Source organism: Oxyura jamaicensis, chromosome 3 (genome assembly GCF_011077185.1).
Source record: "Oxyura jamaicensis isolate SHBP4307 breed ruddy duck chromosome 3, BPBGC_Ojam_1.0, whole genome shotgun sequence".
In the NCBI taxonomy this organism is placed as follows: Eukaryota; Metazoa; Chordata; class Aves; order Anseriformes; family Anatidae; genus Oxyura; species Oxyura jamaicensis.
Genome location: NC_048895.1, coordinates 59,502,831 through 59,513,773, shown reverse-complemented (window position 1 = coordinate 59,513,773; position 10,943 = coordinate 59,502,831). Strand labels below are relative to the sequence as shown.

At 42.0% G+C, this 10,943-nt stretch overlaps 1 long non-coding RNA gene across 1 annotated transcript in view; it reads left to right on the top strand.

Annotated features, from left to right (window-relative positions):
* Positions 1-9,053, top strand: part of LOC118164109 — an 11,685-nt gene extending 2,632 nt beyond the window's left edge. The window contains exon 3 of the long non-coding RNA XR_004749346.1: positions 8,114-9,053. This is a non-coding gene — a long non-coding RNA (uncharacterized LOC118164109). The remainder of the gene's footprint in view (positions 1-8,113) is intronic.
* The last annotated feature ends 1,890 nt before the right edge of the window (positions 9,054-10,943 follow it).

Sequence of the window (10,943 nt, the reverse complement as noted above, 5' to 3'; positions counted from 1 at the left end):
CCCCCCCCCCCCAGAGAGTCTGGCTCTCTACCTATCTTCCTCCCTCTCTCTCTCCCTCATTTTCCCTCTCCCTCTCCTTTATGCACACATACACACACACACACACACAATGACCTATGGAAATAGCAGCCTACATTGCATGTATTTTCTGAACTGCATGCTTACATTCACCCAGGTATAGCTATTTCTTCCAAAGGGCCCATACCTGTAATACATGCACAACATATCATACTTCAAGGCCTTTAGTTTTATTCTTTTTAGTTCACTTTTATGGTTTTGACCTTTATTTTCTGCACACATCCTGTTCCATCTTCTGTAAATTAATTTAACAGACACAAATATTTGCTGTAAAGGAATTCGGAATTATAAACACTTACACTCAAGGAGACTTTCTTTTAAACATGAATGCTTTGCTGCGGAAATACTTGCATTCTCCTACATTTAGGGAATAAAATCTGCATCTTGTCTGACCGCATCCAGTGAGGCAGCACAGCTTGAGTTATAATTATGCGCCATAATTCCCTGTGATAGAAGTATACTGACAATAATCAATTCAAATGCATTCAGATAAATACATTTAAAGTAAATGCATATTGCTGGAGGATGCTGAGCAAGAAGAAAAAACAAAACAAAACAAAACAAAACAAAACAAAAAAACAGTGGCCTAGTTACTTTTTGGGAATAGCTCTTTCTGCCCTTATGCTGATATATACTTTGGGAACAATTTAACACAGTTCCTAGAATTAGCAAACATTTCGTAATCACCTTCTTGGGAAATAAATCTCTCCGTAACACTCAGGTTGATTTTGCAGGCATCAGAGTGTAAACAGCTCATGTTCAGCACAAGGTAGGGTGTTGGGGGGGCTCTAAAGCATAACCTGGAGATGTCAGCCTCAATTCCCTGCAGGGGACTACATTCTTGGAGAAGTACGAGTGAAATCCTAATCTCACTGAAGCCTGGGGGTGTTTTGACAGCACCTTGCCCAGCATTCAGTTAGGGGGGATGGCTTCATTTCTAATGCAGGGGGGAGCAGTGATGTGTGTGGGGACAGCCAGGTGCTGTGGCCCTTCCCTGGGCCACCCGCCTTGTGCCCGCTGTAGCAAAGCCCCTCCGGCCACTCTTGTTCTGCTCGGTCACACCCCCAGGCAGTGATGTCTACAGGCAAAATGTGTTCTTTTTAAGTAAGATTAACTGCCTGTGATAGTCAGGAGAGATTGCAGTGTGGTTTGTAACCCTTTCAGTGTCCCAGGACAAATTCCATGGAAGCCTGTCCTTCATGCAGGGTGCTGCCACTGCTGCTTGCCAGCACCTTTGTTATTGAGGTGGCATGCCAAGAGGCATGGACAATGATGACTGAGTGTCCATCCGATCTACTGTAATACTTGATCATTATTCTGTCAAGTGCCTTGTGAGAGGAGAGAGCAGCAGAAAGAGCCCTGGAAAACTTGTTCTTGTAAAAATATCTTTTTCAATATTCAGTAATTGCATAGCTGCAAGAAGGACCACAGTTTATAAGCCTTATTTTGACTATAGAATGGTCTGTGTGAAGGAAATATCTAGAAAACAAATTGAGTTTGTTTTTACTTCTAAATTTTACTTCTGATACTGTTTGCCCAGTTTCTGAGACCTTAAAAAGAAGAGGAGAGTAAAAAAACTAACACTTTTAATTTAAATGTAATTGTTTCCATCTCTTCTTTCTCTGCAAACCTGAATTTGATGATAAAGGATTTGCACAGTTACAAAATACAGTAGGTGATTATAGCTCATTTCCTGGACCCCATGGATCCTGACACCTCATCCTGTTAGTAAGTGCCCCCAATAAATTCATTAGTTTTCAACTTGAACCAAATAAGGCTTTTATGATATTTTATGCTAAAATATGTTTACCTGAAATAATTGCTCAGATGGGATCTATGGGATTTAGACTGTGATATCCGAAGGATTTAGACTATGATAGTGATCTACGTCTCTAAATCCTGCATAATCATATAGCTTATATTATATCCTGCATAATCATATAGCTTATTGATTTCCTGTAGAATTTATTGTATGCTCATGTTATGGTACTTTCCCACAATCACCGAAATTCTTGGAATGAAAAGTTGAATTATACAAAATTAAGTAATGCTTTAGAGACTATGTCTCTCATACACCTGAAACTAGCTAGTTAATAGGGTGATTTGTTTGTTGCTGGAAAGGTAAGGGGAAAAGCATTTGTAAGACAAACCTCTCATGCAAGGATAAACTAGATTAATGTTTTACAAAATGTTCTGAAGAAAGTAACTCTTTTACCTGCAGGGTTTTATGTAGGCATGTGAGATGTCTGTTTGCAGTACTGCAGGGTTGGCATTCAGTACTTATCTAGATTTATACCTGCAAACCAACCCAGTAGTGATTTTATGTCATCAGATTAAATTTGGAACAGATTGCTTTGCTTTTTCCAAGTGAGATAATTTTTGAGAAGCCCTTCTGGGTGAGGCTAGACTTGTTCCTTTTTTAACCTCCACACCTTTTAAACCATATGCTTTCTATAAAGATATTTAAAAGGTATTGGTCAAAGTATAAGATTCCTAAATTCTAGATTATGTATCTGTATCTAGCACAGAGTTCTTGTGTATCCCAAGTGGGTAGCTAAGTATTAAAACTTCTTTTCATATGATAGGATATGTTGTATGGACAAGAGTGGGCTGGGAGATTCATTTCATCAGTCCTCAGAGATGCCAAGCAGCCACATCTTCCACTGACTAAGGAGGTGTTGGAAAGAACTGAACATCTCCTGGGAGAGCCTGGAGAATCAAATCAGAGCAAAAATACAACAGCGTCAGCATAGATACACATCCATACCTACATATATATGCACTTCTACGCACCCATATCAGCCAATTAGTCTGATAAACTAGCTAACATTCTGTCAGAATTGTTTTTGTTATGAGTATAAATAGCGACATAAATCAGCCATTTCCCTTCATTGTAACCCCAGTCATTGCCAGTGAACAGATTCCCTTAAGTGCAGTAGAAACTAAGAGCAGACAGCACTTTTCCTGACCCCTGTTTCCACGATTGCTTTCCATCGAGTTTTTGCTATAAGAAGCCCTGTTTTTCCATCCCAAATGAAGGTGACTAGGCTTATCTTACCATATGTTTTCTTCTAGTCTCTGGTGCAACGGCTTTCAAGAGGTACAAGGAAGCCTCTGAGACCACATTTCTTGGCTTTAGCCATGGTTTGCCATGTGGCCAATTGCCTTGGGCAACAGCTTCTAGAAACTTCCATTCTCTCCTGCTACAAAGAGATTTAATTGTCTTCTGCTCAGTCATAAGTGTGCCTTGCACATGTGGCAGTTTAACTATAGTCTCCAGTTGTATGCCAATTAAATTATCTTTAGATTGGAACAGCCTGTGCACAAGCTCCAAAAAATCATTAAAATACATGCTAAAAGACTTTACAGGATAGAATTTTTACAGACATGGAGCCTGGCCTGGCCTGACTCTCCTCCAAGTTGATGCAAAGAAACCCACTACCCTCATGTGATCTTATTTTTGTTAAATATTAAGTGGAAGGAGCAAGAAATTCGTAGATATATTCAAGCTGGTTCAATAAAGATATTTAGACCCTCTACAGAGAATTTTCTTCTAAGTATCATATAAAGGGACCTTAGAAAGTTTTTGTTCAGTTACGTTTAAATATACCATGATGGGATGCCTTCTAAAGTAATTGTTTCCTGCGTGCTGTTTGCAAGATAAGCATCAAGAGATGTCATAAGTAGCAATAAACAAACAAGCAAACAAATAAAAGGTTAGGTTAGGAAGCCCAGCAGTCTCCCAGACTGTACCACCTGTGCAGAAAGACAGTGGCAACAGCTTAATTGTTACTTGAGCACCCAATGGAGACGAGCACTGAAAAGATATTCACAACTTTTTCTCAGTAATCCTTTTGAAAGGAGGAATAAAAGGAACAGTGGTTGTTAAAAGGGAAACCAGACAACACTGTAGGATCAGCACTTGAATAATATTTATTCTGGTCTGGATTTCATTAAACTCCACACACCTCTGCAAAAGCTTCCCCTAGTAACTAAGGGAAGAACATGCTCCCCATTACTTTTCCTACTAGAATAATTACAGTATGTTAAGGCACAGCAAGGCAGGTCACAGCAAAGCCTGTTTGGAGTTCGCATTTCAACTGCATATTATGCACTTGCATTGTAATATATTCATACTGACAGCATCGTTAGGGTGAATTAATCTAAATTATGTCTAGACACATATTTACAACAATAAGCATCATAGACTGCTTGGTGGCTGACTGCTCGGAGGAATTAACCATGAAAATCCCAGGCTTAAACCTTACAAATGACTAAACTGATAAACAGAAGAATAAATGAGTTTAGGCCATGATTCAGGAACAATACCAAAACCTTCTCCACAGAATTTTATTAGTTTATGTGTTCTTTTACCAATTTACCCACTTTAATTGCCATCACCTCTGCTGGAGAGACATAACCCCACTGTAATGCTGTCACAGGCTCAGAAGCCAGCACGAGAGTGCAGGGAAGTCACAGCAAGTCATAGGAAGCATTGCATGATTTCTACTTATGTGCAGTTAAAGTGCCCACAAATATATCCACAGTTTGAAAGGTTTTCATGAATCTCCTATGGCTATTTTAAGTCAGATGTGTCAGGAAACTTAGCTATCATTTCAATATTAGTAAAGGTAAAGTCATACATTAGCATTGTTCCACCACTATTGGTAATGCAGGGAGAAGGAGGCTTGCAGTTCCTGCTGTTATTATTTATTGTTTGTAAGAGCAAAGGTTTTAGGAGCAATACTGATTACTTTTAGCAATCCCCACCTAAGATAATCATTTTATTACCCAGCTGCAATGAATCCACAACACTGCCAGTGCAGCATGTAATTTATTGTAGTTTTACAGACTGAGTATATACACTACTTCACCCTAAACTCACTGTGGGGTAGAAGCTTGCAACGGCAGGGCGATAGACAGCATATGAGAGGTTTGGTATTTTGCCATCAACAGAGCCGTGGCTCTCAGGAGAGCTCCTGGGGCAGCCAGGCATGCAGGGGACACCCCATCCAAAGATGTGTGGCTGAGGAATCCCCATATCACCAGGAAGGACCATGATGCTGTGTCACGATGGCATTCTCCAGTAGTGGCATGGGACAGAGTGTTCCCAGCTCCTGGGAAAATGAAACGCTTACTTCCCTAGCATGGGGTTCGTTACAGCCTGTTTGGTTTTAAGATCTTGATCTGTCTGCAGTAATGCAACCCTTGTGCTTGCCGTTCAGGAGAACTGGGGAGGGAGGGAGCAAAGCAGGCTGAGCACAAGCAGGGAGTGCTTAGATGCTGGACAAGAGAAATGTGAGACCTGAGACTGTTTTGGCACCGGAGCTCTCCATGCTGGAGAACGCTGGTGATTTTTGTGCTTGAGGAGACCCACAACAGTAAATTCAATAACTCGACATGCCTAATTTCTCTGTGGGGAAGCAGGAAGCATTAGCATGGGCCTTCAGTAACACGTCCAAACAGCTTCCAGCCTCGAGAAGGCTTTCACTCGCCTGAGTCAGAGCGCAGGCAGAGCTACCGTCTGTGTAGATGTGCCTGTAGATAAAGCAGGTGGGACCAGCGCAGCACAAGTATTGTTACATGTCTTACAGAAACAGGGCTGAGGTAAGAGTGATGGCAGCACAGAAAGGTCAAATTCACTTCTTAAGATTGCTCAAGAGGGCTGAGCCAAACCTTCCTGAATCCTGTGTGAGTAAATGCAAGTGCCTTCCTGAGGAATGGCCTGGACTTGCTCCCTGAAGGCAAAGGTTTACCTGCAGGAGCACTATTGCTCTTACCTTTAATAAATGCTTAGTGAAATGCTCTGTCAAAAGTTGTTTAGAAAGCAGAAATGGAGATGTGAGCTTACATCTGTGTATGGCATTAGTTAACCACTGCTAGAAGCTGCCAGGCATTTCTGATCCTCGCTCCTAAAGGGAGGCTGAGGAAATACTACAGACAATTCAAAGGGGAGCCAGAAAGCCCTCCTGTGGGCTGCAAAGCAAACCATAGTGGTGGAGACAAAAGGACCGTAATTTATTCACTAAAAAAAAAAAAAAAAGCTCAAGGTGATTTACATGTTTTGTACAAGTGATAGCACACAGGATGGGTATCTGGGAGTAGAGAGCTTTTAAACTTCTGCTGATAAAGACATAACAAGATCCAATCGCTGATAAATGTCCTTCAGTGGGAGAAACTCCAAATCACAAGCTGCAATCTGTCCTGAAGACCTGACATGATTGCCTTTGGGCTATGAAAGAATGAATTCCTTCTTTCTCCCTTCTAGATATATTTTGATTAATTCCCCTACCCACCAGCACTTTCTGAAGTATCAGACATTGGCCACCAGTTGGAAAAAGGACAGTGGTAGCATTAGACCACTGATGGAAGGCAGTATGTAGTATTGGTGTTCTGCTTTGTATATCTTTCCCTCATGCTCAGGGTCATGCCAACAGACAGATTTGAAGTTGGAAAAGCATTTTATTCTAGGATAGATTGGTAAGAAACTTGAGGGGTTTTGCCTTTATCTTCAAGCAAAAGGTGCAGTTTGCAGGCCAGAATTCCTTTGTCCCAGGGCCTTCAGGGTGCAGATACTTCTCTCTACTTTGCGCCTGGTGCATGTCTTTTTCTCCCAAGAACAGAAACATTTAATATAACTGTAGCCTTTGGGACATGCAGGAATTCAAACGATTCTCTCAGGCCAATAAAAGGACATCACTACCTGAGTTAAACATTTAAAACAAAGTCCCAGAAAGTCCTTCCCAGCCACTGCTCCACACTGATAGTGCCTGAACTCCTCATGGAAGTCCCCCAGACTGGCAGCAACAAGCAGCTTGAAACTTGCCTCATTTCTCTTCCCCATCAGGATCAGTAAAATGGAACTTTTTCTGTTTGTCTCCCCTTAACAACTTAATGTAGCAAGTGTTCGTTCTCAGAAGCTCCCAAAACTGAGCATATGAGATTCAAAATGCAATGGCAGCAGCTTTCAAAACATAGCTGGTGAAAAAGAAGGTCTTTAGGTACCTGGCAAAGGGAGAAAAAGCCTAAATGAGTTATGGTCTGTTTACACAGGTTTATTCACCCTTTCTTTCATTGGGGGAATTTAAATCCCTCATTTTCAGGGACAAATCCTTGTTTTTGACATTCCCTTGAGCACTCTAGATACAAAGGCTTTTTACAAGCAGGTAAATACAAACAGCAGTCATGAAGTCATATTCTTTTGAAGAAAAATGCAATGTCCACTCAATGTATTGGAAGGAAGAGTATACTGATATGTCCTTTTTAATGTAGATTAAGGCCTGGGAATACTGAGTGAAAGTACTGAGATACGTGCCTACAAGGAGAAGTGTAATACTGGAGTTTTAGCCCTATTCTTAGCAGAGTCCCATCAGCTTGGCTACCCTCTCTGTCGCATACAATGCTCCACTGCACTGCATGAGGAGCCTAACCAGAACCAACAGTGTATCAGGAGAGTGGAAGAAAACAACAACAACAAGAGCTTCTGCATTTTAGTCCTTTGGTGGACCCTGAATTTCTAGCTGGATAAGGGAGAAACAACAAGCCAAAGAAGAAACTAAAAGTATATTCAGCATATGGTTACTTTTGTAAACTGCTCATGAGAAACACATGAGCTTTTATAAAACCTTTTGTCATAAATGAGGTTATTCTATGAGCAGCAAGAAAAGAAAAAAAAATCTTTGGTGTGAAACAAGAATTATTGGCACGGTACTTTCATTCACTTTTTAAGCATTCTTTTTAATGGAAACACACCTAAGTGAGAAGTCTGTATATGTAGCTCTGTTTCCCCTTAGCTTTTGAACCTACTTGCTGATTTGAATCAAATTCGACATAAGAATAAAACACTGCTTGAACACTACTTGGAGGGCAGTTGGAAGGAGAAAAAGTGTAGGGGAATCTTCAGAGGGGGCAGAAAATCCTAATATTGGTCTGCTAAATAATAGACAGAGCCCTGTAAGAAACCTTTTTTTTTTTTTTTTTTTTTTTTTTTAATGTTTTGTACTGATTGCTTGTATCTGACACTTTCTTCCTGCAGATTATATTCAGAGATTCTCAAGGTCTAAGCCTCACTTATAAATCCATCCAATAGCTGTCTGTTCTTGTGACCCTTGCAGGAACTTTGCAAGAACAATATATTTGAGAGTTGTCAAAGTTGTTTCAAATCAGCCAGCAAGTTCTGTGCCTGCTGAAGAGGAAAATATATGCAGGGTGCAGACCCAACAGAAATGGGAAAGCTTGTCAGTCCTGCAGCTGTTAATACACACCAGCTGATACCAGCCAGAGATAACAAAAGGAGAAGGGCTCAAGCTACTTTACCCACTGCAACATATCCCCCTAAAACAGCAGGTTGAATCGCAGGCTAGTAGAAACTAGTTTATTGCTTTTGAATGCTTCAATTGCTGCTCTGATTCATCAATAGAAGAGCGGGCTACAGCATGCAGGGAGGTTTGTTTGGCCAGCTGTGAGCCTGAGCAAGTCCAGACTCATGTAACAAGTCATCACTTTCTCACAGTTAATATACCCATGCAGAGCTCTCTGTTGTTGTTCTTGGGAAGAGTGGGTGAGGATGGAGAGAACATGTGGATGAAATATAGTTCCAGGACAGCAAGCATCATTTGATCAGCATGCAAAGAAGTGTGGGAGAAGAACATTTGCTATATGCTATCTTATATACAGATCACTATATCCTGATTGTTTGGATATTACAGACATATTTAAGAGGTTGCAAAGTGATAATTAACTTTCATGTCCAACACTCCAGGGCTAAAATCTTGTTTCTGAACTTATTCATTAATGATGGTCAATATGCAGACACTAAAAAGGCACATTTATTTTTTTTATCCAGTTTTTCTATCTTTATGTATTTCAAAAACTTTAAAAAATGTAAATCACATTTTCTAGGCAAAGTAATAAATCAGAAATTTTATTTTTACAAAATTATGTTTGTTACCTGTTTCTGTGGTGTAAATATAACCCATCCTAGAATGTAGTAGAAATGCATTTTAAACAGTTACACAGCTGATGTAAGGGGCTCTGATTCTGTCTTCCATTATTGGAAAGCTGCTACTGTACAGCTATCGGTTCAGTGATAACCATTTGGTCGGTAATTGCACAGCTTGTATTAGCTCAGTGCCACATGTCAGCTAAGGCACGAAGCGTTTGCTCGGGAGTAGCTGTATGTCTGATTGCAATGTGCGATTAGACTTCTACCGAGGAAATTTCTGCAGGCTCTATTTGTATTTCCAAAGTTCTTTCTACACTGCTAAGGCAGGGAAAAAGAGCCTTTAACTGACTATAATTTTCTCATATACTCTCATCCAGGTTCCTTCACACTTTCCGAGCTATGTAATTATGATCCTGATATCTGAATATTGGTCAGGAACATCTGTATGTTTTCATCATCCAGATTATATATCACTGCAAGTGCACACATGCAGCACAGATAATCTCTGCATGCACAGTAGTTGTGTATATGCTGGCATGTTGGATTTACTGCTTAGGTCTGACTCATAGTAGAGCAAGTACGTAGAGCAAGTGCGCAAACACAGCAGATGGATGTGACCCTGTGCAGATGCTCTGTGATGCTTGCATTTCTGTCTGGGAAATCCCTGACCCTCAGTGTGCAGCAACAGATGAGGATTTGGGACCAAGGACAAAGACAGGTGAGTGCATGTGGTGGCTGTTCTATAGTGATTAACTCAATGTAAATTAACTCAGTTTAACATTTATATCTCTTTTCACTGCTGGGATATTACTTTTGGAACAATGCATCCATGTTTCCCTCTGTCTTTGCAGCCGGCCCACAGCTCCCCATGATGCTGAATTGCTGGCATGTTTGACAGCCGTGTCACCTTCCCTGACGTTGAAATGAATAGCCATTTTCTTCACTCCCTGACCAGCAGCTTGACAAGCAGTATAGCAAGAAGATGAAAAGGCAGTGTTTTTTTATGAGGAAAGGACAGACAGCTATAATAAAGCACGGCCCTTTTACTGATCACAAGCCTCTCCAGTAGACACAGCTAATAATGTTGCAGTGCTGAGAAGCTAGAGCTTGCCAAAAGCGAAGAACAGTTCTGGCTGTGGGCAGCGTGGGAAGTGCCGTGGCTGGCAGGCAGGGTGCCCAAGCTGTTACACCTGATGGTGAGGTGCAGCTGTGGGATGGAGATGGAGAAGCAGCAGGGTAAAGCAAATAGAAGCCCCTATGGAAATATCAGCCCAAAGCCATGACCCCAGGTCAGGGGCTGTTTTGGAGAGTGGTGGCATGGTGGGGCTAATGCCAGTGCCACCAGCAGAAAACAAGGTCCTTGTTGGGCCCTGATGATTTATCCCAGGTGGCTGCAGCCCCGCTTTTGTCTCCTGAATTTAATCACTTGATAGCTTGTCAGTTTATCCCTGTCTTTGGTCAGAAGTTTGGCTAGCATTCAACCATTTCAGCTATAGAAACCAAACATTTGTGTGAGGGAAGTGAGCAGCAGCTAAAGGCCCGTCAGCAGTCCCACCTCCCTGCAGGGCTGTGGAGGGCTATCAGGCACTGTCTGGAGGGCAGCACAGTGCACCCAGGACACTGGGATGAAACCCGGCGTGGGTCTGGCCTTTTCAGGCCCCCTCCTGGATGCTGCTCTGGGGACAAGGCAGGCGTGGGGACAGGAGGTACTGTGGGGACAGACGGTGTGCCAGGGCAGTGGTGAGGGAGAGCGGAGGCGGCTGGAGATGGCTCCTTGCAGCCATTTTGGGAACTGGGCGTCACCTCCACAGCCCGGCCTCTCGCATCAGGTAAATTCACCACCTCTGCGATCTGGGGGGAGATAGCAGCAAGTGAAAGCCGAGGGGCTGAGCTCCTGCACCCTGGCTGCTCTGTCTGGGCC